Source organism: Chinchilla lanigera, unplaced genomic scaffold, assembly GCF_000276665.1.
Source record: "Chinchilla lanigera isolate Chin_1 unplaced genomic scaffold, ChiLan1.0 scaffold00017, whole genome shotgun sequence".
NCBI classification, from domain to species: domain Eukaryota; kingdom Metazoa; phylum Chordata; class Mammalia; order Rodentia; family Chinchillidae; genus Chinchilla; species Chinchilla lanigera.
The window spans coordinates 21,721,960-21,749,872 of record NW_004955418.1 but is presented as its reverse complement, the minus strand read 5'-3'; the positions used below and the strand labels follow the sequence as shown (position 1 = coordinate 21,749,872).

Sequence of the window (27,913 nt, the reverse complement as noted above, 5' to 3'; positions counted from 1 at the left end):
TAACTAAAACCCAGACACATCTTTGGGGAAATTCTCAAGAGCAAGCACACAGAATAAATGAAAGTGGATTTAATATAACTGTATTCTCTATCCATGTGAATCATTTCTCTCCAGAATATTTCCACAGTGTGCATGATAGAGATTTTCTTATCAGAGAAGAAAAAAGAAACAAGGAAAATACAAAATCATAGACATGCACAGAGAAGATCTAAGAAAGATTTGCATTAACCAACAGAGGGGACTGATAAGGAGACATTAAAGAGAACAAGTGTCTAAAATGATACTTCCTATTTGGAATCTGAACAGCTTCCCCCTAATAATCCTTAAGGTCTATTTCATATTAGAGACATTTCCTATTTCTCCACAATTCCCATCCTTAAAGTTAGTTTCTCTGTTTACTCTTGAAAATGTTATCATTTTGTGTTGCCTTATAGAGAGGACACTTTAAATAGTTGCTGAATTGTGTTGAAATCTCGTCATTTTATTTTACAGATAAATATAGAAAATCATGTAATATACAAAAATAATTAGGATTTTACCAGAAAATATGTCCTTGATTTTTTTCCTCCCTGTTTCTATATAGCAGATGGGAAGTATCACTGATTAGGATACTCTTTACAAGGCCCATCTAGATTGGATGCTTAGAGAAACAGAGAAAAAATTAATCAAAAGTATTAATTATAGGTCCATAGCACTTATATATCATTTTGTACTTTGTAACAAACCACATAGAATATTTCAGCCATTTCATACTTAAAAGCTGATCTCAGTGTCATTATGTATACTGTATGAATTGTAAATATATTCAAAAGTATCGTGTACTGTATAGGGCTTACTGAATTTATACAAATTAAACTTAATATGAGGCCATTAGAAGTGCTTATGTATTTGATGAACAACACAGTTAACAGCTCTGTAATAGAAATTCATTTGGAAAAGCAGAGGCAGGGATACACAATTACACAACTTATAATTGCACACATTTTCTGTGGTACAGAGAAACAGTTGACAATTTTCCACTCTAACTTGATACCAAAATGAACAGAACTAGGCAAGGAGAGAAGAGGTAGTTGAACGTGTTTTATGGAACAATTAGAAAAGCTAGAATTTTAAAGTTTCCTTCAGCAACTAGTCTGCAGTAACTCACAGATTACTAACAACTTATGCAAGTTTTATATGCCTGTTCCATCTGCTCTTCATTAAAAAAAATCCTGTTGTCATAGCAACTGCCACATGCCATGGTATTTATGCTGCATCTGATGTACAAAGCATAGTTTGTGTAGGAAGGAGTGTGTGTATGTATATGATGTGGCAGCTGTCGTCTCTGCCATTTTGTTGCTGCTCTAGAATAAAACAAGTAGTGGTTATGAATACTCATTTGAGTAGTGATACTAGTGCTCATTTAACTAACTCCTCACCAAAAATTCTTTATCTAATTATCACACTAGTCTGCTGACAGATATGCTATTCTTAAAAAGCATTGTATTAAGTGTCAGTTTAAGGAGAAACTCCCAGTTTTCATCATAATTTTTAAAAGTACATGCAATAAAATGGATCTTCTTTTTTCTAAAAGAGCAAATGATATTTTAGAATTGAAATTATCATGTGCATCAGTCCTACCAGATTTATCTCTCTGCAATAACTTTCAAAAGATGTCTCATTTCCTTTGTTGTCCCATAATTTTGTTTTCAATTGCTAGAGTTTAATTAGACATCAGATAGAATTTGGAAATCATAGTAAGTACTTCTGACAAAATTCTTCACCCTGTAATCTCTCACTGCCTTGTACTATAGAGACTGGAAGTGTTTTTTTTTTTTATTTTTTATTTTAAAGAGAGTAGTAAATGAGACACAAACAAAAAATAGAACAATAGCAGCATACCAATATCACAAACATAAACAAACCATAGAAAGAACATTTTAAGTGACACAGGGTTTCAAGAAAAAATAATATGAATTAACAGTGGTTGTTATATTACATATTGCTATCCTCAACTATGTTGCTCAGATTACCACAAGAATGGAAGATTGTTCAAACCATTAAAGAGAATAAGAAAATAATTTGTTGAAGAGTTGTTTTGCTATTGTATTGCAAAGCTAACTACTTAGAATCCTAGGCTTCCTTGCAGCTACAGGTAGCAAGGTTATTCAGTTCTGATGAATGAGATGCAATAACAAGTTCCTCAGGGCACATGTGGGAAAGGCTTCTGTAGTATTCAGGTTTCCTTTCAGTGGAACACAATACATAAACCTACAATTTAAAGGAGGGGAGATGTAATTTGGCTCATGATTTCAGGGGATTCAGTGCAGGGTCAAATGACTCCAGGGCAAAAATGCTATGGCAGAAGGAAATTGTTGTGTAAAGATGCTTAGTTCACAAAAGATGTGAAGCAGAGTAGGGTAACCATGCTGGAGAGAAAGGGTTAGGGAGCTAGATGCAGACCCTAAGATTAGGCCTCCATGATCCACATAGATACAACCAGAAATGTGCTGTACTAACCACCAAGATGGATCTTACATATAAATAAATACAATAATCATTTCCCCAATGTCTCAACAGTCCCCCTAGTCTCCTCAAATTTTCAAGTCTCCTCTTACATTGAGGGCAAAGTCTTAGCTGTGGGCCTTTGTAAGATTTTTTTTTAAGTACATAATTCCAAGGTACAATGGAACAGGGTAAACATGCCCATCTCAAAAGGGAGGAATAAGGGATAAAAAAGAACGGGACCAAAGCAATACTGAAAAACAGCTGGGGAAATACTGTCTTATACCTCCATATCAACCATCCAGGGCATGCTACGGTGAGATGTGAGTTTCAGCCCTATCCCTATCACCTTGCTGGTTGCAGCCCAAATGCCTCTCTTGGTCTGGCCTTATTCCTATCATAAAGCTTTCCTGGACAAACATCCTATAGTTCTGGCATTTCAACTTTCTGGGGTCACCATTACATCTTTGGCCTCATTCCTATAGCTTTGTACACTTCCCTCTCAGGGGCTTCTTGACCTGCTTCTGAAATCTAAGTGGAAGCTTCTCTGACCCTACAACTCTAGCATTTTGCATACTTATAAAACTAGTATCACCTAGACAAGCCAAGGTCTGCCAAATGGGCAATAGGTAGACCTCCATGGAACATGAAATCAGCACCCTCTGAGTAACTGGGTGGATTAGCATGGTGAAATAAATCCTGGAGAATGAATTTGCTAACAGACTCTTTTTGAGCTGGAGCGCCAAGAACTATCTTCTCAAATGAAAGGTTAACACTTTTACACCCCTACGCCCACCACAGGTGAAATTTTGCTAATTTCTGAGATGATTTCAAGGCATCTTTCTTGTCCTGTACAAAGTACTTGTTTTCTTTTTAATGACATTAATCTCTTCAGCAACCACAGAATCTTTGTTTTTAATTTTATTCATGATTTCTTTTGGGCCCAAGTTTAAGTTTTTCAGATTTTAATACTCTGATATTTTTCTCCCAGTCCACACTGTAAATCTAGTGAAAAGCCATCACTACTACCTATGCCACAGCTAGAATGTTTGGATGTCTTGAAATTCCTCAGTGAGATTAATTAGTACCTCCACTCCAATCTCAGCCTTCTGCAATGTCAGTATATAGATACATGTAAACAAATTCTTTGTAAATGTTTAACACACATGACCTCTAGTCCAACTTCCAATGGAGCCCTTGTTTCTAACTGCAGTGCCCTGTTCTTGGCTTTTTTCTGTCTACTTTTCTCTCTGCATTCTAGTCTTCCGAGCTCTGACAAGAGTCACCAATCATGCTCTACATCCGGCCTTCTAAAGTTCTCTAACCAAAATCTCCAAACTTTTCCAAACTCTCCAAAAATTATTTTCAAATGCTTCTAAACTACATTGTTAACGTATTCCCTGCAATGACCCCTCTTCTCTCATCCCAGTTTTCTGTATTAGTCAGGCTTCTCATTGCTGGGACACAATATCTCACACCCACTCTCCAATATTTCACTCTCCAATTTACATGAGGAGAGTTTTAATTTCACTCATGGTTTAGCTGGATTCAATCCATCATTTTCTGGTCTCAAGACTGCAGATGGAGTGGCTAAGCAAGGATGCTTAGTTCATGGTGACCAGACAGCTGAGCCGGGGAATAGTTCCAGGGAGAAAGGAGTGGAGAAAAAAATTTAGACCCCCAGGGGTCATGCCTGTGACCCATCCAGGTACATCCAGAAGTATATTTGTCTACCCCTGAGAATATTCTAAAGCCAGTCCATCTGATAATCCATTTTGTCACAATTTGCATTCTAAGAAAAAGTCACAGAATCTACTACCACTACCTCTTAGCATATCTAACAGCAATTGGAATTTCAAAGATCATTTCACAATAAAATGACAAGCATGATAGAGTAAAGGATAGAAAAACCAGTAGTTTATTTTGTCATGGTGGAACTACTGTATAAGCTTTGTCATTTTTACTACCGCACTTCCTCCTATTTCCAAAGACTAACTGCCACTATTGTGTAGGCCACAATGATATTTTTTATTTGCAGGTGACAGTATAATTTTTGGTGTGCGAGAGTGTATGATATTATGCTTTAGTTAATAAAATTGAATCTTTTCCATTTTGAAGACTGTTTTACTTACTACAATGATATGCATGAGAAAGACATACTGTACATCATTATATTCATACTTTTAATTCTTCCTTTGATAAATACGTTAGTGTTTCAATGAAATGGGCAAAAATCTAAGGTTAAATAAATTGAAAAAAACATTGAGTATACCTAAAATAACAATTAAATTTATTTTTTAAAATTTAAGTTTAAAAAAATTCAAATTCATATAGATAATCTTTTCCTGAGTTATTGTTTGAAATTATAAACTAAACCAAGGTAACATTTGAGGTTTGCAGCTTCACTAAGATTTATTTTAGGAAATTCACTGATAATACATACTTTAAACTGCCTAGCTCAACTAACTCAAAATTTTAGGTCCACTTTTGAAAATGTTACATTTCCATTCTGAAGAAAGAATATAGACCACACAGTGGCATCAAGACAATCTACACGGAAAATGGATAATTTTTTTTTTTGCTTTTTATCATTTACTAAAAGCCCGTGTGATGTATTAAATAATCTATTACATTAGTAAAAGTTGAAATAGTTCTAATATATATCAAATATGAAAAAAGTTAGCTAATTGTAAGCTGAAATGTCAGATACAGGAACTAAGCACAAATTAGATAATTCTCTGACATTATTCTCTTGGCAATATTTAACCTCTGTTTCTCCCTAACCTTCTGTACACACATGTACACATATACATGCACGTGTTAACACACACACACATACACACACATAAATCCTGCCAGTTATAGTGATATATATTTGAAACTACAAATAATTACCAAAACCAGGACAATCTAAAATGTTATTTCTTTATACTGGGGCACAGTGAAAGAACATGATTATAGAGCACATAGAAAGCATTTAATTCATAACTATGATACACACATTTTTATTCTCATCTTAATGTCCACATTTCAAAACATTTGCTAAATGACAAATAAAAAGTACAGTCCTATAGTGATAATCAAGACAGTGTACATTTAAAAAATGTTCATTTTTCTGAAATATTCCCCACTCAAAACTGAATTTTCAGTATTGATTGAATTGAAGAAACATACACATGAATAAGCATAACATAAATTTTAGTTTGTGTGAATATACACATTGAATTACTTCTTTACCTTAAAAGATGATCATCTACTTTTTAAGATATAGCAAATAAATGCTTTTCAAATCTTTAAAAATTTAATCTCTGGTTCACATTTTAGTAATAGTAACATTTCCTTTTGCTTTTTTGAGGCCATAGTTACAAAACAAAGACTAAGCTAGTGAGTAAAACGGATTATTACTCCCACTTATAACAATATAATTTTCTTATAAACTGCACTTGTGTTAAGAGAAAATCCGGAGAGCAGAACGAAACAGGCCACAGTTTCTCAAATTACAAGTTTCTCAACTTATAATTTGGTTAGGATTCTCTGCTACATCTATTTCCAAACTCTTTTTTAGATACAATTTAGAGAATGCAAAATTGATCAATTGATCAATCACCAGATAGATAGATAGATAGCAGTGGTACAGAATTAGCTAAGTCTCTGTCTCTGTCTCTCTGTCTCTCTCTCCTTCTCCCTGTCTCTCTCTCAGCAGGCAGTAACATATATATTATTACAGTGGTGTATACTGCCAGCTGGAACTTCAGGTGCCTACATCATCATAGCTATTATTAAATTACCTTTTGTGATGATACCTCAGATAGTCATGACTGTTATGCAACAGGGAGTTAGGAAAGCATCTTCAAGTTTTAATGCCATTAAAATTTCTTGCAGGTGTGTTTGAGAGAAGCACAGCACAAATTCACTTGCACACACTGAGGATGAGAGGCATGCAGTCCAACCACAAGGGGCAATTAACACAAACAGTGTGGGGTGAGAAACAACCAGAGTTGCAAACTAAACAGAACTCACCTTGCACTCATATCCTCCAATTAAATCACAAAGCACAGATGTTGATTCCACAAAATAAATGATACTGGCAGTTTTGGGCTATGATAAAATCCTACAGGGTCTACCTTCCTAAACATCTACTTCTTTTTCCCTATTTCTCCAGACAGTGTTTTCTTTCCTTTTTCCTCTAATGTGAGCCTGTTTAAAATTTGAAGAGCTTCACTCATTTGTACAGCTAGCATGGTCCTCAATATGCTACATCTGGAATATAATTCCTTCCTGCAGTCACTTCAGCTAGACCCTTATGAATGCATATTAATAAAATCTCTCCTAAGGTCCACATCCCCCCAATCTGATAGGTTTATAGTGTTCTAGTTCTTACAGTTCATACAAACTAATCTTCATTCCAGTTAGTTCAAACCCCAGTGGTCCAAAGAAAATATGCTTTGACACTCCTCCCTTAGTAGTGCCTAAGTCTGTTTTTAAAACAAAACTTGAAATCCTTATTCTTTCTCTATCTTCCAGAATAACTCATGAGTCATTTCCGAAGTAAGAGCAGCATAGAGAATAGCTTTGGCTGCCATACCAACCTGTCATTTAAGAGAGCTACATTAATCAATAACACCTGAACAGTTCAATTACTGAACAAGAAAGGCAAAGAAATGGAAAAAAGATTAATAGGTCTTCCCCAAAATTAGACCCCCAAAATCAAAGAGAACCTGCGACCTATGATGATTTGAAAAGACTGTTACTGTTTGAGTTAATATATAATTATCAACCCCTTTTATTTATTTTTTCCACATACTGCAGCCCGTTCCAGTGACAATTTTCCTGCTCAGAGAATTTTTCACTGTTGATTAATGACACTTAATAAAAATTCTAGCTAGTTGCAGTCAAAGGAAAAAGAGTCACTTGAACCAGTGGTGAAGAGCTTTCCACAGCTAGGCTAGGAAAGGTTAATGGCATAGTTACTCGGGTCTTCGGAGTGCACGTAACCAACCCTCTCTGAGTATCTGAGGCACATTGCATAGTACATTAACTCCTTCCAAACTCTAGGTCCATGGAGGGCTGTTCATTTTAGGAGATAATTAATTAACATTGATTAAATACATCCCACCTTTTTCCTCAAACAATTCTAGATACTGCAATGACATATAAAATGAAACAGAAGAATGAATCATATTTAACAGGATAAGAAAAAGGAAAAACAACCACTTCAAGGGGAATAAAATCTAAATTCTGGGCCCACAAGACAAGTCCAAACAAGTCATGAGAGAAAGGTTGCAAGTATTCTGTGTATACCCAGCCTTCCAGGAGTGCCTTCCGAAAATGTTCATCAGGCTTCATGCAAAAGAATCAGCAGTATCTTAACAGTTTCATAGAGCTTCATCTTAAATCACGCCTCAGCACTAAGACTGCACTGCACTATGGGGTTACACAGAAGAAATAACTAAATGCCAGTGAGGAGAGCAAATTCCTTCATTAATCCAAGCTCACTGGGCATCTATTATGTGCCAGTTACTATTCCAGATGCTCAGAATACATCAGTACAGAGCATAGGTCCCACTTCTCCAAATGCCCTTGGGAAATTTACCTTTTAGTAGGATGAACAGACAATCTTGAAAGCATAATAAATAGGAAAAATTGGAGAGTATCTTACTTTTTCAGGCTTTGGGCCATCATATATCTATTTCTCCAATTCCTAACTTATAAGATAATGCTGTCAGGTACTTAATGATATTAAACAAGTATACTGAGGATCATAAACAATTGTTATTATTGTTTTACTCAGCCAATATTCACTAAACCAACCTTCACCTACAGGTTTATTCCTCTTATCCTGAATTAAGTTCCATCTACCCAAAATATGCCGTGTACAATTGTCCTTAGTGAAGCTTGTTACTGAATATTTTCATTGTTATATTGTTATTCCCTGGAAAGTACTTCTAAATTTTATAGCAGGTTTTTATACTATGCATTCATTGGGTATAGAATTCTAGTTTTGAAGCCATATATTTCCTAAATATCATCCCTCTGTCTAGTGGTTTGCACTGATGCACTCAAAAAGCTTTTTTAATATTAGTGTCCTTGAACTGCTTTAAAATTTGGCTCTTTGTTTTCAAGGAGTGTCACTAAGATTTGTCTAAGAGAAGACTTTTTTTTTTTCCCACTTGTGATTCATTTCAAAAAAACTTAGAGGTGGGATTTTTTATTTAAAAGCTGAAGATGAAAAAAAAAAGTGAAGTAAAAAAAAATAAAATAAAATAAAAGCTGAAGATGGTGTTGAAATAATTTCAGCTGTTTTCTCATCAAATGGTCCCTCTATTTCATTCCTTCCTTTCTGAAACCCAAACAAATGAATATTAGATTTTTCTTCCTGTATGTTTCAAGTGGCTCCTTCCATATTTGTATTTTTTCTAAACTTTTGTGATATTGTTAGTTTTGTGTTCTTTCTGAAGTTTTCTTTGCTTTAATCTCAGTTCACTCTTCAGCTATGCCTAATTTGCTCTTCAATCCTTAAAATAAACTATTAAATTATTTTATTATTCTTTTGTTTGCATATATTTTTCTTTTTAAATTTTATGTCATTTTTATGTTTCTAGCTTTTGTTCAAATTATTCAGTCTTATGTTTTGTATTTTTAAGTAAGAGTACTTGCTTTATGGTCTTATCTGACAATTTGAACATGCCACTCACTTCTTTATTGGTCTATTTCTATTGCATGTTTGTTTTCCTCCTCTTATGATGGATGTCTTATCTCATAAATCATTTAGCAGGGGGTTTGATGTCTAAGATAATGATGATTTCCTTCAGAGCCCCTGTGTGGTAGCTTCTGGAATTTGGCAGAGAGACTTGGAATTCTGAGGGGTTTGAAATATGAATTTCTAGCTGCAAATCCCCATGACACCTGATTTATTTCTGTTTCACTCTTCCTAGAGACCATAATTCCCTGCACAGAACTCATCTTAATTGAAAGCCAGAGTTGTTGTCCAGTGTCTGAGTTTGATGTCTGTCCTCTAGATCTGCTGGACTTGCAAAGGCACAGCTCAGTTTTGGAGAGGGTCCTGTAGGCCAGGAAAATCTTTGCCAAGCAAAAGCAATCTTGAGTAGCTTATTTCACTCTGCCAAATCTAGGCCTACCTAGTCCCAACTATTTTATAAACTCTTTAATACTGTCACATGGTACCTTTTAAAAAATGTTGTTTCCCCCATTTTTTCCTAGAGTAAGGATGAATTTGAGTGCATTAGCCCAGTTCTATAGGAAGTAAAATCATCCAAGTCATGTTCTTTTTATTTTGATTATGGAAACACCTTCATATGAATATTTTTACTAAAGCAGTATGAACATTTTCACTAAGGCCTTTAACAAATTAAATGATTAATAAAATTCTGTTTTGTTTGATTAACAAAATTCTAAAAATGGCTTGCTAAGTGCAAAATTTCATTGATATCTGGTCACTGTGGCTGATGCTGAGACGCAGCAGAAAAAAATACCATTTGTTTTGAGTATCTAAAGGGAGTAATTATTAAATTTGCTCACTGTCATTCCACTCTGAAGTTGTGCTTTTGGAACAAATAAAGCTTTCGTTTCTGAAACTTAAATCTCTTGTTCAGCTGAGAAATGTGTAATTATTCCACTGACCTGGCCAGACCTCTCCATGAACAGGGCAGGACTGTTCTGTGGACAGGAGCTACAGACAGAGGAAACCTGAAAACAATATCTGTACCGTAAAATAAAAAAAAAACTTTGACTGTAAATAAATACGCAATGTTTAATCATCCAAGAATGCCAAGTTATCTTCATCCTAAAAAGAAACTGCAGTCATTATGATCACTATGTTTATAGATTTCCAGACCTTCAGATCCCAGCAGAGTGAGTTAATCATGCATGGCAGGAATACAATGTATATCTAGAATGGCTTTGAAAACTCGAGATGATTTTAGATGTGCAACAGTTTGCCCTCTGATGGTCTCTTCATTGATATTTCATGGGCCAGAGTGTGTTGTTGTTGTTCTTTTTGCTTAAAAGTAATAGTTTAGATACTGAAGCTAAAATGTTGGTTTTAAAAACTTGTAGCTATTTGCTTCAAAGTCCTACTGTGCTTCTGTGTTTTTTCTCTTTTTCTATTCAGTATATTTACATCCATTATTTTCTCAGATATTCTGCTGGCCTGAGGCAAGGGGCTGAAGCAGTTTCACTTGGAGAAGTCAACAGAACAATGACATGTGCAAAAATGATGGAAGGAGAGGGACAGGGGAAAGCAAAAGATGAAAGGAAGCAATCTGAACATTATACAGCTCCTAACGGCATCACTCCTTCCATGTACAGATGGGCAGAAAGCACCTGAGATGAAGGAAGTGTCATGAACAAAGACAGAAAGCATAAAGTGAAATCATGGGTTATTTTCAATGAATTAATGTGGGGAATAAAGAAAAAAGAAATAATGACAGAAGAAGAAGGCATGACAGACAGTTTAAAATCTTTTGAGCCCTAATAACAAGGAGAATAATGATACCATTAACTAACATAGCAAAGTCAGTGCGTGGAGATAAAGTGGTGATTAATGATTTTAGCATTAAAATTATAACTTTGAAGGACATCAAATGTGCAATGAATTAAGAAGTGGAGATGCGCAAGATGGTGATAATCACGGGGCAGATACACACGTATGCACAGACATGAGAAAACATTGCTCTAAAGAAAGTGGAAAGAACAGGAAGAAATAGCTGAGAATGATATAGTTGATGTTGATCAGCCTTATCCAGTTCCTCTTTATGATTTGAGGCATTCATCTCCATCTCCCTATTGCTGTCATTATTGCTAAAAGTAGTGGTACACCGGTCAGCCCTCCTGCCTCAAAGAAAAGTCATGAGTAGTGCAATTTGAGCTCCAGGCCATTTCATAGGAGCAGGTAATGTTAGTCTCCATCTGAAGCAATAGGTTTTATGTCCCTTCCTTATATTGCTCCCCTCATTTCCCTCCTGACAGCTCTCCCCAGACTCTAGGAAACATGATCCACGACAGACACCATCTTTAGCAGAATAATGTCAAGAAAAACAGGTGGAGCAGAACTCAGATCGATGGGCATAGGTTCCCAGAAATGGCACCAGAAGAGGGTTTTGATTAAGGGCAGAATGGTCATTGGTGTCAGAAGTGCTCATAAAAGATAAAAGCAAATGTTACTCTAAAAATTGTGGTAGCATTTGGAACCTTTGAAAGTACAATTTCAGCAGAGTAATGTGGATACTTTTGCTCAAAAATGTTTGGTGTAGGGGATAGAGAGATTGTAGATGCTTGCTTGAGGGACTAGCAGAATCTATGCTCCTTTGTTCGAACCAAGTGTGTAAAACAAAAAGTCAAATGAAAAACAAGAACAAAATGTACTGATACTTTGGCTGAGAAGTGGGGCAACAATAGCATGTATGCTTGCCTCTGTATGTGTTCACTTTTCCTTCCACTGCTGCTCTACGGGGCTTCTGTGACACTCCGGTGTATGGTGGGGAGGACCAATTTAAAGGCTATGATGAAGAAGAATTATGCAGATAATTCTGAAATATGAAGCAAGCAGTAGGAAAATTTTAAGAGGATTAGACTGAGATTGTTACAAAAGGATCTGTGCCTCCCCTATTTCTGAGGTTCTTATGATGTGAGAGTCTAAAATACCTCATCAAGTTAATATGGGAACTCACTCTGTTTTTTCATGAAAAACTTTTCTGCAGTCCTCGAGATTGGACCAAGAGACTCCTACTTGCCAGAAAAGTGTTTTAGCACCGAATTACATCCTCAGACCTCTTGAGTGCTTACTTTAATTTGGTCTTTACTACAGTGCTGTCAGGAAATGTGAGTGGAATGAGGGAGCACTGTCTTCTGAAATAAAAGTCAAAGAATAAACTCAAATCTCTTGCAAATCATGTTGCAGATGGGAGACAGAAACCGTACAAGTTCTTTGCACTCTTCTTTCTTCTTGCTCCTATAGCCTACTAAAGACCCCGCAACCAACACAAAAATGATTGGCAGGCTTACAATATAGGGCTTTCATAAAAAAAAAAAAAAAAAAAAAAACTTTGCTAATTAGCAAATTTGGAAAAGAAGAATCCCTGTGATATACTACTACTACAGTCTGAATGCTTGGGTCCCCCAAATTTCATAGGTAAAATCCTGATGGCTGATGTGATGGTTTTCCCAGCATCACATACCTAAATACCATTACCCACCAACCAGGGACTTGCAAAGCCGTTAAGCCCAAAGAGTAGAGCATTACAGTACCTTGTAAAAGAAACATCGGCTGACTCATAAAGAGTCTGGGACATAAAGGGAAGTCATGAGCAGTGCAGAAAGACAGCATAACCTCAGTACTATTGGAAAGATGACAGAATGTTTCCTGAAGACCTCACTTCTAGTTTCAGAACAACTCATGGCCTCTCCCTGGACGCCCTTGTTCATCCTCCTCCTGTCCTATACATGAGGAAGACCACAGTACATAAACCAGCGTCTCGGTTACTTTTCTCTTGTTGCTGGGACAAAACACCTGACCCCCAAAATGAAGGAAGGAAAGGTTTATTTTGCTTACAGTTTGTGGAGGTTTCAGTCCATACTTGGCAGATTACAAGGCAGACTGGCACATGGCAGAGGGCTACAGCTCCTGGTGCAGAACACAGCAAAAGTAACAAGCCCCCACCAGGGTGGAATGGGGGAGGAATGGCCTCAAGCAGCTTCTTCCTCTCCCTTACATATGCAAACTCTCCACCCCAGGGTGGATGTAGCTCTCACACCCATCAAACTCTAAAAGCCTGCCCCATGGCTGTTTGAGGCTTTGGGGGGACACACAGATTCAAACCATAACAACCAGAAAGAGAACCCTTGCCCAGTATCACATCTGATGGTGCCTTGTTCTCAAACTTCTCAGACTCCAGGACTAGAAGAAACAGATTTCTGTTGTTTACAAGCCATTCAGTCAGTGGCTTTGTGTTTTAGCAGCCTGCACAGACGAAAACAATTGCAAGGTGATAACCAACAAAAAAAAGCGCTGTGAGGAGCCAGTTCCCAGAGCCTGCTACAAAGAAGACCCTGTGTCACCAGTGTAAACTGAAGGTAAGGTCGAGGGTTGACCCTGTGGAAAGTTCCAAGCTTTGCTAGGAAACCAAGGCAACACAGCGCATGCACAGACGAGGGCCTAGCCTTGCGTGGTGGGGGAAAAATGGAAAAGGGGACAGATGCCCAAAGAGCTGCTGGCCAGGGCAACTCTCCAGATGGAAGAGGCAGACACAGACACAGTAAAGTCATGAAGGATAAAAATGTTCCTGTCTTTTTGCAAGGAAAATGTAATTTAAACATGATACAGTGTTGAGTTCGTTTGTTATAGTAGTGTAGTCTCCTAAACCAGGTTTCTTGGGATATACTGTACCTAGCTAGCTCCTGTTCCTATACTCTTCTATTTTCTGCTATAGCTTGCTGTAGAAAATGAGAAAACATGAAGAAAGAAGTGCAAAGATGGACAGCTTTTCATTCCTAAAATCCTCTAAAGGAGATTCTATAATTGAAAACTTGTAACAGCTATATTTGTTCCATGGTCACATATAAAAATGGCTTAGAACCACATGGATTTGTTTAAAATGTACATGGTCACTTGTACTGGTTTAAAGCCAGTAAGAATTTATCGATCAGCCTGCAGAAATCTTTCATCGATGTCAATGTAGAGCAACACAAAGACCTCAACAGTTCATGGGGAATAGCATTTCTTTGCATTGATTTCTTCTTTCTTAGAGGAAAAAAATAATTATTTCTGAGAATAACAAAAGCATTCTAAGCTATGCTTCATTTTTTATACACATGATACCTTCGGAGGACTCAGAGGTCATTAGCTACCCTGTTTGCCTCTTTATCATCACCACTGTTGGCCACTCCAGGAGGTCCTTAGATAATACACAAACGGGCAAAGGGCAGCAGCTTCTAGACTCACTACAAGGAACTCACTCTCCGGGCTGAACACATTTCTCTTGCCTTTAGGACAGAGCATGAGCCATCAGGAATCATTGCTGTCAAGGCTTCCCCTTCCTTACCCAGGTTCTTTAGGAGCCAGCCCTGCCACAGAAGTGCAGAAAAGAGCAATGAAAGTAAGGCAAAGCATTCTTTGTTCCTGTTTCCAGAGCAAAAATGCAGATGAGAGGTAAGAGGAAGAATGGCTGAAATGCAACTGGCATTTATGCGACCCTACAAATGCAATTTTGTAATTAAAAATATATTATTAATAGTTAAAGTAATAGAATTCACATTTCGTGTAGCAGAATATTGCTCTCTCGGAGGCCTTTCAACAATAAATGTTAAAATAACCAGCATTCTCACTCTGATCAAAAGAGTTCTCGTTTAGTAGATCTTTACTATTGGCAATAAGTGTAACATCCATGTCCTGATGCTGGAACTCATATCTGATGCCTGAACTGGGAAACTGGGACTATTTACTGACTGACATTGGAGACCTGCATTTCTGCCATCTTTGAGTACCACTGAAACTTGGGAACTTTCAGAGAGCCCTCCATTTTCTTCTACAGTTCTAGGGCTGAAGGCTACCGTTCATCACATCTCAGAACTAGCCACTAGTGCTGCACATTCCCACTAATAGAGTGTAGGCTGTCTCTCTGCATAGCTCAAGGAAGCAGAGGTAGGACACAGAGGCCCCTACTGCTGGTTCTGCTTTGGTTGATGGGAAGATATCACTTCTAGTTCCAGATTGACTCATGGCCTCTTAGTGTACCCCCTTGCGCACCCCCAATTAAATGGAGGGCTCTCCCTCTTCCACAGTCATTTTCCTGTCACCTGGTTCCTGGAGACTGCACGCAGTGGGGATCTTCTTTGGTCATATCATCAAAATGACTATTCCTGTTAAAATCACCTGCAACTGATTCTCTCAGTGTCTGATGCCAATCAGTTTTCTCCACAGCCACCTGTATATTTTTAAAATTATGAATAAAGCTGTTTTCTTTCTTAAAATGTGAAATAAGATTTCCCACAGAATTATAAAATTGGTGAAGCTCCTTTAATTCCCCTGCAAAATTCCTGTAGTTGAAACTGAAAAATTATATGACATTGGCAAAGATTCTTGCAGGCTTTAATTTCTTTAAGATAGTTAAATAACAAAATCCAGGATTTTAATTTCAGACTTTAATTATTTTCTTACTTAAAAATTTAGGACTTTAATTTATTTGAAACTCTGCTATTTGAAGTTTAATTTCTCCCTGGGAACTTGATAATAATAAGAATTTATAGTTTAGTATGGGTTACTTTATTGTTGGCATTTTTATTACTCAAATATTTCCAAGATGCAGTTTGACTTCATTGCACAATTTTTGGTAGTTTTGTTGAATCATGTGTGTTGAAATAATTTTAGATGCATAAAAAGGTAGGAGCAGTTTTGGCTGTGGGTAACAAGTAGTCTTAAATTTGCTCTGTTAAAAAGCCTTTTGTTGTGGGGGCTGGGGATTTAGCTCAGCGGCAAAAGCGCTTGCCTGGCAAGCGCAAGGTCGTGAGTTCGGTTCCCGGTACCGGAGCTACAAAGTGAGCTCAAGGCCAGTTGAACTGCATAGCAAGACCCTGTCTCAAAAAGAAAAAAAAAAAAAAAAAAAAAAAAAAAAAGCCTTTTGTTTGACTGAAAGATCTCCTATTACCATCTTCATGATATTTTAAAGGGTTGTGAATTTTAATTTTGCATAGTCGATAGTGAAGCATTTTCTCTATGTAAAAGGTGCAGAGTCTCCTGAGCCTAAACATCCATGCACACAAAGTTAGCACTTACACATAAGCAGCAGTGGACAATGCAATCCTCAGATTCATTGGTATCTGGTCCCCCAAGGCTCAAGAGAATACCAGGGGCAAATGTAACCTCACCTGTGTGACCCACCTGCACCACAGCTGATCAACCTGGAGAAGCAGCACAACCTGGTCTTATACTCCAGAAAACACAGAGCCCTGGGCTAAAGCACTGAAGGATATTCTGCTCCCAAGGTATTGAATGCTGTCTACTGTCTCAGTCACACACCGCTATGCCAGTTCTGTTTACTTCTCTGGGGAAGTCTGAATGAGGAAACGGAAGAAAGCCAGGACTGTATTACACTAACTCATGGATGCACAGATTAAATATGAAGCAAGCTCCCTCACACAATGGTATTTCCTTGGCCCCCACTTTCTTATCTTTTAGACTTACACTATAAAGCTGTGGTCCAGCCTGTGTTGGGGGTAGATATATTTATCAGCATTTGAAAGCAGCAGTCTTATGAGACTCTTGTTCCCACAGCCTTAGGTCTGCTACCCTAATCACAGCTGCTGTTGTTTTATTGTTTTGTGGGACACGGTACGGGATGGCTTTACTAGGTAAATTTGGATTAAACCAGTTTTCTTTTTCTGCTTAGAATTTGCACTAATAACTAGAATATGCTGGCAAGATGACATCTTGAGATAAAGGGGAGATGGCTGGAACAGCCAAGGGTTCTACATTTTAAAAACTCTTATGTTTGACTGAATGAGCTACTATTTCCATGTTAACATTTTTCATGACTTTTTGAATAAGAGGTTCTGAATTTAATATTACACAGTTTAGAGTGAAGCATTTTCACGACACAACAGTTACCAATTTCTCTGAGTCTGCTGTGCCTATACACTCACCACACATGTTACGTGACCAGCTGAAGAAATGAAGTACATAGTTCATAGATTTAGGAGCAAGAGCCCAATCTGAGCAGCTCAAACCTTCAACTCCCTCCCTCTTAAGGATCAGCCTGATTCAGAGAGCATATGGCTGGGTTGGTGTCTTGGTGTTTTTTCTCTCATTGCTGAGACAAAATATCTGACACCTGAAATTAAAGAAGGAAAGGTTTATTTTGCTTACAGTTTGTGGTGGTTTCAGTCCATAATGGGCTGGCTCCAAGGCAGAGCGGCACATGGCAGAGGGCAACAGCTCATGGCAATGGGACTGCAAAGCAACAAGAGCAAATGGGTAAGTGGCAAAGCTAACAAGGCTCTTTCCCTCCCTTACATTGTAAGCAGGCTACCCCCACCCAGGGGGCGTGTAGCACTCACATGATCTCCGTGCCCTCCTCTTGCACAGGCTCAGGATGAATACAAAGTAAGCACCCTGGCTCCCTGCTGAGTCACACAGTTAACCTTATAAACTTCTCAAATTGACACAATGAACAACATCCTAGAGCAGGAAAGGCATATCCTTTTCACCCCAAGATGTATAACTGCTGAGTCACTTAGCCAAAGCTCTAGACTCCCCAAGTGACACAATATATCAACCATAACAGTTGGTGTCTTCCTATAGGAAGCTCAGTAGTAAACTGACCTTGCAAGAAGATTGTGGCTCTTATGAATAGACATGCAGAGCTGCCTCATTGAGGAAACACATTAGTTATATGTATAAATCATATTCTCCAACAAAACAAATAATTTTGGAACTGAAATGTTTATTTCTGTTTGCTTGATTCTTTGCGGAATAAGAGTTCCTTGTTAAGATTGCTACTTTCCTAAAGTGACAAGTATATCCATCTCAACACATGCTAGATCATAGCCTTGGTAGTTAAAACTAAATGCTAGGAGGAGCAGAGGCAGGAAACCGTTGCTGTGTGAGGGAACCTCATTTTTAGTTAGAACTCAGGTGTCAAATCCCAATAGGCATATTACACATTTGGGAGAAAGCATTTTCCATCCACTGTAGGTTGGCAGCCTTTTAGAAGTGGAGTATTCAGTTATAGATCCCTGTTCTTCACAGGGAAAAGATAAGGGAGAATGTGGTTAATACAGAAATCCCCAGGCTCAAAATCTCCTGTCTAATTGCTCAAATACAGACTTGTGCAGGTTAATAAGCACTACTTTTTCAACTTTAAATATACCTTAAACGAGAAAATCTTGGATCTGTGGATCCTTCACAATTTAAGCCTACAATCAGGTTTTTAAATCTGTCTTATTTAGGTAAATTAACATGAGGGATTGACACCTCTAAGTAAAAAAATGGAATTTTTTTTTCAGTTGTGAGCAAGCAATATAATGTCCCTGGGAACTGAGGGTAGGGGCTTCATAAGATGAGGAATGGAAGATGATCAAACCAAGAAAAGAAAGGGCCATGCATAATTTCACAGAGTCTTCATGATCTCACATTTCTACCCCAGTCCCAGAAACATGAAAATCTTTGAAAGCTGGAGACTAATAACATGAACCTAAGGGAAGACAACTGGCAAATGCACATGATGAAACTAGCTAACAATCTCACTTGCTTGAATAAGAGGCATCCCAGATTATTATTTTCACAATGTCAAAGTTCTGTCTTCTCCAGACCTGTGCACTTTCCCAGCCCAATGGTCCAGGTGGGAAGCACAATACAAGAAATAGGCTCCCTGGTACTCTCTGAAGAGGTAGTACAGAGACAGGGTGTGACCATAGCAAACAGTGGCCATTTCCTGGCCTTGGCTGTGGCATTCTTTTGAGAACTGATGACCTGTAACTCTGGTGAAATAATGTACATAAGCAACTGGACAATAATTTTATAAACTTTTACTTGATCAGTCAGTGAGAAAAGGAACAATTCCTCCCTTCCCAGAAATGCTCAGCCATAGACTCTAGTAAACAGTTTTATATACTTGTTCTCTTGATGCCATCAGCTTTCTCAAGATGTATGACAAGGATTATTTTAGGTTTTTATTACTACATATTTGAAACACATCGGGATTATGCTCACCGTGAGTAGTTGGTACTGGTGCATGATACATTTAATTCTTTTTACTTCGCTTTCACTCTCCCTCTCTCCCGCTTCCCCCAATCCCTTGGTCTCCTTCTCCTTTGCAAAACATCTATCTCCATGTTTCTTATTATCTGTCTAAATCACAAGTTCAAATACATTTGAGCTCACTTTTTCCAAGTATTCTGCCTGTAATGTTATTACAAAACAGCAGTAATTATTTCTAAACTCTAGTGGAATGCACTTCTGTGCAGCTCTGACCAAACATTCAGGGTTGGCATGGTTGCAGGCCTCTGTATTGGAACAAAGCAAGTTATGTGGCCACAGAGAAAAAGGGAGGAAAGGCTTATTATGCTAGTTAATCTTGATTAGCACTCTGACTGGATTAAGACACAGTTGATTAGACCAGTGATGGCAGCCCTTTTAGAGCTTCCAGTGACAGCAAACAGCCAGCTGTGGCACACATGCTGTAGGTTCACCACCACTAGATTAGACTATGAGGGCACTAACTGCATCTAACACAGTGATAAGTGCATAGCTGAATGTGCAGTTAGGATCTGGAGTCCAGTTGGAGCAAGTGTGTCGTAGAGAATGTGATTTCTGGGAGCATATCTGGTCCCTGGGCCTTTTCCTTCTGGCACACTTTCCCTGTCCTCTGCTTTGGACCACCATGAATTTGGCAGTTGGCTTCACCGTATCCTTTCAGCATGATGTTCTGCTCAATTCAAACACACAGCAATGGAACCAGCCTACCATGGACTGAGACCTCTGCAATCCTGAGCCAAAATAAACCTCTGCTTCTTTAGCTTGCTGGTGTTAAGTATTTTGTTCCAGTGAGAGAAAAGCTGATGAAAACACCTACCATGTGTCTTGAAATGGGGAAAAAAATCTTTGGTGGAAAGCAGTGCCAGTGACATCACATGGCTTTGTGAATGACCCTCCTCTTCATGGAAAGTGCAGAAACTAAGGAAGGACCCAAAGGTATTGACATCAGTGTTGTCTCCCCCATCAAAGAGTGTAGCATGTAATTACTAAATGGAAGTGCAAAGAGAAAAATTTAACAGTTTCCTTTCACCAGCAAATACCGGAAAGCAAATGGTTGTGAACCAGGCCTGTAGCATCAAGCCTCACCTTCAGGGAAATGACTTCAGAGAGTAGCTAGCAAAGGCAGTTCTCCCTAGCAGGACCCAGAGGTCCCAGCCTGGGAAATAGGTTCCAAATAGGAAAGGGGAGACTGTGACTGCCACATTTTAAGAGACTGCCTTCAAATCCATGCTGCCTGTCTGGAGCCACTGTGCAAAACAGGATTCGCGAGCTGGCTCTGTGCTGGGTGTGAAGTGTGAAGCCTCGTGCCAGAATGCGAGTGCACATCCAAGTCCTGGCACGGGCCCTGCAGGGACGGACAGAAGACCCACTGCAACGCACGGCTCATTCTTCTCACGTCATCAATGTAAAAGCATTAATCACAGGGAGGCACCCCGGAAAGTAAAGTTCATCTATTCGTTACTGGGTGTCAAAAGGCAAATGTGAAGTGTTTTACATTTGCTTAGTTTTCCTGCGATCTAAAATACAGGTTTTCCGTGCTGGCTTTATCATCAAAACAGGCTCCTGGCCCTGCCAAAGCTAACAGAGAACCCAGAACTCCACACAGGTTTCTCATTTGTAATATAATTTACTTCAAAAAGGACTGTTTTAAAATGTAGATTAACCTTTCCTGCCTGAATTTTCTAAACTGAAACTTTGAAACAATGAGGTCCCATCTGTCAGCCTAGCAACCAGGCAGCAAAAGAATCTCCCACAGCTTTGGACACTGTCTGTGGACTCCACCCGGCTTGCAGAGTGTCCACGCTGCAGGGAGCACCACACTGTACCCTAAGAATACAGTCTCGGGTTCTTCCTCATGGGAAGAGGGGACTGCTGTGCCCTTTGGCTATGTATTTTAATCATCTGAAAAAGGAGGAATGAAAGGTATGACCTATTCTTGTTCTCTGAGAAAGTCTAAAGCTGCACAAGTGAAACAATTCAACCAAAGCCTTGAGACTGGAAAGGGATCACCAGGCATTCTTCAGACCAAACTTAAGGGTCTAGATGTGAATACATGCAAACCAATTCTTTCTCACTCAACCCCCTCATGGAAATATGTTTCTGCTATTCTGCCTACTATTCTGCCTAATAACTTTTATAAATATAAAGGAGGTGATGGGAAATGGCAAATACCCAACGTTGACCTCTGTGTAAGTGTGTGTATGTATGAGTGTGTGTTTGTGTGTGTGTATGTGTGTGTATTTTCCTATAGTGTCATTACACATTAAATGTGAATAAATTTATGTGAAGCATAAACTCTCAGCTTTCTACCATCCTCATTGATCCTTCTTAGTTTAAAACCTGATTTACTAACTTATGGTACCCATTCTATTGATGTAGATATTTAAATTTGCATGTTCTATTTTAAGAAACTTAAAATAATAGCACATAACTGTGCCTGCAACAATGTGTGCCTTCAAGATGTTATTCAAAATATAAATGTCTAGTCCTATGGTGCTCCACGGAAAACTTTGCGGGCACCAGAATTTATCTGTGAAACAGAACAGCACTGAAAGTCTACCTTGAAGACTGGCATAACAAATGGAGAAGATTTAAACCCACTGCGGCCACACAGTACCAATAAATGGCACTCAGAAAATGAAAGGAATGAAAGTGGTAACACCTAAATTGCAAGGTTAGTTAGAAGTACAGATGACACTCGAAACTACAGTGAGTTTAGGTCAAAGAAATCATTGAGAACTTAGGTTTGATGTCCACGAGTGAGGATGCAAATCCCTCTCATATACAGCTTGTGTTTCTTTTCAGGAAAGGGAAAATTTTATAATCATAAAATTTAAGAATTTAAAAATCATAAAATTTAAGAATCATTAAATCTGTTTGAGATTTCCCAAAGGAGAGAAAGAGATAAAAGGGATTTCATCACTGTGATATCAAAATGGGGGGGATGCTGAGGAGGAGCAGTCATGTGAAGTTAAAGAAGAATGGAATTATCAGAAATCCAAGGAAAGGTAAAATGTCAAAGAAAAAGAGGGGATATTGGAATCAAGCAATTGTATTTCATCATGCATAAGATTATTTTCAGCAGACGTGTGGAAGAAAAGGACTTTAAACAAGGAGCCCTGGATAGAGCAGAGGAGCTGACAGCAGAGCGGCACAGGTTCTCCAGTCGTCAACAAGGCTAGAGCGTCAGAGGTTTGGTTTAGAGTCCTGAGGCACAGCCAATGGGTTTAAGACAGAAACGCCGAAAGTGTCACTCTTCAGAAACTGTAGAATCCGGCTCCTCTAGCAAAGTGGTTTTCTCCATGCACTGAGTATAACAAGAACTTCAAAGTTATTGCTAGCTAACAGGGTAATTTCCTTAAAAAGTGTTTTTCTCTTTTCCTCTGTACTGAATGCTTGCTGAATAAGAAATAGCTTTTAATACACTCATTAATGAAATGTAAATATTAAAAAGGATAAGTGGGTTATGGGGGCATTATTATTTCTTCTCCATGCTTGAGAATTTACTCCTGCCCTTTATTTCTGTTCCAAATGTCCATTCTAATTTTTAAGCAACTATCACTGAATGAAATTTCAGCCTTTAGAGAATAGATGCTGTTGCCATATTATTTTCTGAACACACAGCCTCTAGTCACTTCAATATTTTTTATGTTATTTTTCTTTCCAACTCAGTGGGAAGTTATTATTTTAAATATAAAGAGGAAGTCAACTTACCCTTATGCCCAGAGGTGACTCTCTATGTCAGCCATCTTTGCACATTAGTTTGGGAAGTTTTCGTTTGAAGGAGTTCATAGAATGCACTCCAGAATGCAATCCGGATCCTGCTTGGATCTCATGAAATCTCCAGAATTCACATCCAAAACACCATCCTTAGGCAGAGGATTCATAAGTTGCTAGTATGGAATGTCCGGTGATTAATGTCAAAAAACTGTATTCAGGGGAAGGTATTCATTTTTAGACCAGGAGTCTCATACTTTGTACTGAATTAAATATGTTCCACACACCTATTACTTCAACACAAGTAATTGTACACAACTATTTGACAAATATTTACTTACCACTTAGTATGAGCACTCTAGAAAATACTGAGATATTAGATACTAATTATAGCGACATTAGTAATATTACATCTTCAGTTAATTAGCATTACTGTGGGAGGAAATAAACATTACTCTGGGTCAACTCTACATTCTATTATTGGAGGAAGGAGGCCAACACATTCATATAGATATTACAAGGTGGTACATCCATTTCTTGTGGACTCTGGTGCTAACTCATAGAATGAGTTCAAAGGATTGGAAGGAATTTATGGCTGACCATGACTAGCTTCATGGAGGAGGTACTGTTTCCACTTGGAAAATCTAAGGTTTTAACTGATATGATTAGAGGTTAGTTTAGGGCACAGAAATGGTCTAAACAATCACTAGACTATGAAAATTCACTATGTTTAGGGAAACAGTACAAACTGAGAGTCCCTAGGATAAAAGATAACTACTAATAAGCTGTTAAAAAAGTGAAGTTGAAAGTGTATAGCGAGGTTCTTAATTCTGGGATGAAGCTCTGTCTAGTAGAAAGCTGAATGCTATTAGAGGTTTAATAACCACATTTTTAGGATCATTGCTGTATGAGATATGGAAAGATTGGTTTAGGAAAGACTCAGGGATAATATGTGCTATTGGAATATAATTTAACAATTGTAAGCACAAAAGATTAAACATACAAGTAACACATTCATGATGCAGTATCTAGTATTACAACCACAAAATTAATAGAATGAAGCATCTAAAACAGTGGTTTTAACATAAAATATCTTAATTTTTTCCCCTTCCATTTACCAACTCCCCACAAGGGGTATAATCATTTGACACTGCAAATGTGTATGAATAAAAAATAAAAATTGAGGAAAAAACCAATTGGCTTGAGGAGCAAGATTAGTTCACTTATAGAAAACTTGAATTGAAAGGTACTGTAGTGTATAAAGAGGGAAATATCAAATAGATGCATCCAGAATAACTTACTGAAGCCATAAGACTATGTGTGTTTTGGAAGTCAGATATGTTAGAGCTTTAGAAGGGTGACATGTAGTATAAAACATGTTCTCTATGGACTCCCAGTGCCTCTGAAGCAGCGCCTAAAAATTAAACACAATTATGTTTGTACTAAGTAGGACGAATACAGCTTATAAATGGTTTCATGTTAGTTACGGTCACATTTTGCCACCACATGGGTTGATATCAGAATAAGTTTTACTGACAATGAATTTAATGAAATGATCTTGAAATTTTCAGAGCTGTTGCATTTCATAGTTGCTAAACAGAGACTATAGGCTTAGGAGAGTATAGGAGGGGAATTTGAGCTGAAAACTTCTGGAAGGCTGACCAGTCCTGGCTCAAACTACAAACTGTGCTGCCTTCCTATTCCTCTTCCTTTACTTTTTCTTGCTTAACAGTAATTCACGGTTTACATTCAGATCATTCTTCTGTCTGTTCCCCTCCCACCTTCCCCTCCTCAGGCAACTCCAACTCCTAAACTAGCCACACTTTGGTTTATGAATCTTGCTACCAACTTTTGGTCACCAAAAGAGGTGTGGTCAAAAACTACACTGAATATTTAATTTTAAAAAATTACAGTGGCACATTGCTATTACTCCTCACCACCCCCTCCCTCTTCAAAAACAGATATCCCCACCAGCCTACCACTTCTGAAGCAAGTATGGAAGTTCTCTTCTGTGAATGTCTTTAGTTATACTTCAGTGTTCTGCATGGATTCAAGACGTTTCCCTTCTGTGTTTACCTTGACTTTGAGGACGTCTACATGGTGGCAGATCCAGTGAACAAGGTGGATGAGGACACACTAGAATGTTTTTACAAGGCTGCCTATCTGTCAAATAGCACTCGGCAGCAGCATTCACTGAATATTTTTGTCACATCTCACAGAGAAACTCCAAAAACTTTCAGAACTGCTTCAGAAATGGGTAAGAATGATGGGATGAATGTTCAAAACAAGAGGGAGTATCCTGAGAAGTATTAATGGCAATAGTCTTTTATAAAAATTGAAACATTCACTGTGTATTTTGACAATGCTTCATAAGTTTACACTCCATCCTGTAATAGATAAAATTTACTGGAGCTAATTCTCCAAATACAAAAATGATACATGTTATTGTAGAAAATTTAGAAATACAGAAGAAAATAATGAAGAAAATTAAAATCATCCACAATCCCATTATTTGGAAATAACTATTGCTAACATTTTTGGTGTGTACTTCTAGTTATTCCCTGGGGGCATATGTAGTTAGTACAGTCTGTTTTTGTTTTTTTGTTTTTTTTTAAAAAAGCTGGCCATATACACACACAGCACACTTGAGCAAACAATGCGTGACTCAGCACCACCCCTTGTCCTCAATAAGGAAGAGGCTTCTCTTTTTCCCTGCTGTATCACAACATATATATGGTGTGCTTTATGCAGTCATTGAATATGACTGATTGAATAAATTAACATATGCAAAATTCTGAGTCTTCAGAGCCTTTTTTCCTGACAACTTCTCACAGGCCCTCAAAGCACCTCTTCAGATGTGCTTGCATACATCACCAGCGGGAACCTGTGGGTTAATTTTTTCTTATTCACCTCCTCTGGGGTGACGTTCATGGCTCTGAAAAGTATCCAGGTTTTCCATGCTGTTGCTTCAGGTCTTGCCTCTCTGTCCTCCTGAAGGCACTTTTCTCTGTGTGGATACTAAGAAGCACATCAGAGGAGAGAGGTAAACACTCTAAATCTCAGGCTGAGAAGCAGTTCCTTAGGAGGACTCATACTGTACATAAGCAGGAGGAGAGAAGTGCCAACCCATGCTCTGCCACTATGAACAAACACTACGATAAATTTGCAGTCACCACACACAGGTACACTTGCCCTCTTTAATGTTCTCTGGGCATATTTCTTCTTCAAAGCAGAATGTGAGGTGGAAAACAAGTCCTACTTCAGCAACTCTTGATAAAGTTATGAATTCTTATACCGCCGAAGAGCAGCAGTTGGTTTCTTACTTCTTCAGAAATACACAAAAGAAATAAATAGAAAAACACAAGCCTTTTAGGTCTGCCTGATTTGTCATTGTTGGGGAAGAAAAGAAGCTGTAATTATTTCATCTGGTTAAAAGAGAAGAACCAGTCTGGGGTTATACTGAATAAACCAAATTTAGACTAACTGTCCAAATAAAAGGAAACAAAATGTTGCAAGTTTGAATTTTGTGCCTCCAAGCCAAATATTCAAACAAGGCACCTTGTCCTTGCTTTTTATAAAGTATGCACAGACTGGGTGGAGAGGAGCCTTCTCTCCCTGTCTCTCCACCCTCCCCTCACCCCCACCCACATCCACTCTGCCTCTTACCTCTCACCTACACAGATAGGTAGATAATCTGAGCCATGCTTAGCCTTATTGGTTACAATATAAATATTTTCTTTATTTTCATTGGTACATTTTTTCAATGGGTAATAATTGCATTTCTCGTGGGGACTTGGTATATCTACATAACACATCTTGATTCTCTTGCCATCCTTTCCCATTCTTTTCCTCCCTTGTCCCTCTGTCTCTTGGTCCCTTTCCCTTTTGTAAAAGATGTATGAGGGCATTACAGAAATGTAAATTAAAACAATTCTGAGATTCCATCTTACTCCAGAAAGAACGGCTATCATGGGGAAAGCAAATCATAACAAATGCTGGTGAGGCTGTTGGGGAACAGGAACCCTTCTACATTGTTGATGGGAATGTAAACTAGTACAACCAGTATGAAAATCAGCATGGAGAGTCTTCAAAAAAAACCCTAAAAATAGAAAAATAGAAATTCTATTGGACCCAGCTATTCCCCTTCCATGTATCTTCTTGTGATGTAAATATTTCAAAATTTGAAAAAGAAATTTGGCCACATATTTGCCACTAATTTGGAATGTATAGCTAAGTAATACTCCATTGTATAAAAATACCACACCTTTTTTATCCATTCCTCAGTTGATGAGCATTTGCGTTGTTTCCAAGATTTGGCTATGACAAATTGTTCTGCTGTAAACATGGGTGCATGTGTATCTCTGTGTGATGTTTTCAGTTTTTCTGGAAAAATATCCAGAAGGGGAATAGCTGGGTTAAGTGGGGCCTCTAATGCTATTTAACAATTTGATCACATTACAGTCTTAGTTAGCTCTTAGACTTGGCTCATCATAAGAATCTCAGAGTTCTAGCTTTTTAAGCATAAAACATGGGGAATTTACTGAACTATGTGCATACAAGCACTTTATGGCATTTGCTTGTAGAGGTCTCATTGCAGTGACAGATCCTTAGAGAGTCAACAGAACAGAACAAAGACATAATTTACTCCCAAACACTTGCCATCTAAAAAACTCCATGTCCACAGCAGCTAAACCAGCATACAACCTAAATCATTACTGGGACAAATAGAGTTGAAGAAATGCGATAAAGACTTGGTTGTTTTGGTGATTATTTGTGAGGAGTGGGTGGGACTTTGGGTACGTAAGATAGTTTCCCGGCTTTACTCTTTTTCAGATCTTCATCTTTATACCATAAATGCTTGCTCATCTTCCCACCTGTGCCTGTACAGTTGCTGCTACTACACATAGCCAAGAAACAAAGTTAATCACACATCTTTAGTGCTCC

At 38.1% G+C, this 27,913-nt stretch overlaps 1 long non-coding RNA gene across 6 annotated transcripts in view; it reads left to right on the top strand.

Moving 5' to 3' along the window:
* Positions 1 to 27,913, top strand: part of LOC106148224 — a 138,015-nt gene that overhangs the window by 83,757 nt on the left and 26,345 nt on the right. For 2 of the 6 annotated variants that reach the window (XR_001233475.1, XR_001233476.1), the window contains exons 6-7: positions 13,459 to 13,575; positions 14,491 to 15,407. This is a non-coding gene — a long non-coding RNA (uncharacterized LOC106148224). Of the gene's footprint in view, positions 1 to 10,641; positions 12,540 to 13,458; positions 13,576 to 14,490; positions 15,408 to 27,913 lie in introns of those variants that run through there. The other 4 variants (XR_001233481.1, XR_001233479.1, XR_001233478.1 and 1 more) reach the window with 3 other exon arrangements.